The following is a 2603-nucleotide window of genomic DNA, read 5'->3' as shown; positions in this document are numbered from 1 at the left end:
CCTCCAGTTTAGTAATCCCTGGATGACTCCCAGTTACCTATGCGAGTAAATAAATATAAGGAGAAGTAGGTGAATGTTTGATTGTAAAGATTGCTGCTGAATGGAAGATTATAATTTCTGGGACATAAGGATTGGCTCTGGGCAAGATGGATAAAAATGCGTTCTTTGCAATCCATTTTGCTAATGTGTTTGGGAAAGCTTGAAAGCAACTTGGGCAGGAGTGTAGAGCTGCAGAGAGAAACAGTGTGAGAGTTGTCGAGACTGTGAGAGGAAAATAGTACAGGAAAGATCAGAGTTCACATAATGGTTAGTGATGCAAATGGCGCAAACGTATACAGAGGAAGTTAATCGGTAGAGTCAGAGAAAGGAAGAAAAAATTAAGTTTAATCGCTGTGCTTCGGGTCTCCGCTGTCCTCTTGATATATTTTGAGGGTGTTTGGTCTAGTCTAGAACAAATATCACATGACAGATGTTAATTGTCAAACTATACGATAGAATGCCTCGTGTGTATGGAGCAGCAAGGGGCAAATACCCCCGGACTTCATGAAAACGTTCCTCCTGCTTCTGGTCCAAAAATAAAGGATGAATTGTTGAATCGTGGTCTGGAAATGAAGTGCACCAAGAGGTGTATCAGTTCGAGAACATTTAACAGACAGTTTTAATTGAATTGCAAAATTCAGGATGATAACGGATAATGACATGCAACTACCCACAGTAAACACATGTCACTTGGTCTCTGGCGAAATTCCACAGGTCTGCCTAAGGCATGGAGAGGATTGCCTGGAAGAAGTGGTTTGCAGTACAAACGGAAATTCAACAATAGGTCAACTTCAAATATGACTTGGTTTGGTAAAGTTAAGCGATATTTTTGATAAGGGAGAGCATTACAGTTGTACTGATGGAGGATATTCCAGGAAATGCATCCACCAAAATATTTGGGTGGAATTGAGAAATAAAAAAGGGATGATCACCTTATTGGGATTGTATCATAGACCCCGAATAGTAAGCGAGAAATTGAGAAACAATTTTTAAAGGAGATTTAGTTTTCTGAAAAAATAATAGGGTGGTTGTGGGAGGGGATTTTAACTTTCCAGAAATAGACTGGAATTGCCATAGTGTTAAGGGTTTAGATGGAGTGGAATTTATTAAGTATGTACAAGAATTTTTTTCTGAATCAGTGTGTGAATGTACAGACTAGAGACGGTGCAAAACTTGACCAACTCTTGAGAAATAATGCAAGGCAGGTGATTGAGGTGTCATTGGGGAAACACTTTGGGGCCAGCAACCATAATTCTATTACTTGTAAAATGGTGAAAGAGAATGATAGACTAGATCTAACAATTGAAGTTCTAAATTGGAGGAAAGCAAATTTTGACGGAATTAGACAAGAACTTTCAAAAGCTGTTGGGGGGTATGTGTTCGCAGGTAAAGGTATGGCTGGAAAATGGGAACCCTTCAGAAATGAGATAACGAGAATCCAGAGACAGCATATTCTTGTTAGGGCGAAAGGAAAGGCTGGTAAGGTTATGGAATGCCCAATGACTGGACAAATGGAGGGTTTGGTTAAGAAAAAGAATGAATCATATGTCACGTAGAGACAAGAGAGATCGAGTGAATCTTCAGAAACGTATAAATGCAGTAGGAGTATACATAAGAGGGAAATCAGGAGGGCAAAAAGGGGACATGAAATAGCTTTGGCAATAGGTTTAAGGAGAATCCAAAGGGTTTTTACAAATACATTAAGATTTACTAGGGAGAGAATAGGACCCCTTAAAGATCAGCAAGGCAGCCTTTCGGTGGAGGTACAGGAGATGGGGGAGATACTAAACGATTATTTCGCATCATTGTTAACTTTGGAGAAGCACTTGGAAGATATAAAATGTAGGGAAATAGATGCTGACATCTTGAAAAATAGTACACAGGAGGAGGTGCTTGATATCTTGAAACGTATAAAAGTGGATAAACGCACAGGACGTTAAAAGATGCCCCATACAACTTTGTGGGAAGCTAGGGAAATGATTGCAGGGCCACTTGCTGAGATGTTTTCATCATCCAGAGTCACAGGTGTGGTGCCAGAAGACTGGAGGTTGGCTAACGTTGTGCCACTATTTAATTAAGGTGGTAAGGACAAGCCAGGGAATAACAGACCAGTGAGCCTGACATCGGTAGTGGGCAGGTTGTTGGAGGGAATCCAGAGGGACAGGTTTTGCACGTTTTTGGAAAGGCAAGGACTGAGTCAGGATAGTCAACATGGCTTTATGCATGGGAAATCATGTCTGGATAACTTGGTTGAGTTTTTTGGAAAAGTAACAATGAGGATTGATGAAGGCAGAGTGGTGGACGTGATCAATATGGACTCCAGTAAGGCGTCCGACAATGTCCCCCATGGGAGACTGGTTAGCAAGGTTAGATCTCATGAAATACAGGGAGAACTAACCATTCGAATACAGAACTGGTCGAAGGTAAAAGACAGAGGGCGGTGTGTATGGTTGTACTTCAGCCTGGAGGCCTGTAAGCAGTGGAAAGCCACTAGGATTGGTACTGGGTCCAATACTATTAGTCATTTATTTAAATGCTATGGATGTGAATGTTGGAGTGTAATT

Source organism: Chiloscyllium plagiosum, chromosome 37 (assembly GCF_004010195.1).
Source record: "Chiloscyllium plagiosum isolate BGI_BamShark_2017 chromosome 37, ASM401019v2, whole genome shotgun sequence".
Taxonomy (NCBI): domain Eukaryota; kingdom Metazoa; phylum Chordata; class Chondrichthyes; order Orectolobiformes; family Hemiscylliidae; genus Chiloscyllium; species Chiloscyllium plagiosum.
The sequence above is the reverse complement of the archived record's forward strand: the minus strand, read 5'-3'. Positions refer to the sequence as shown.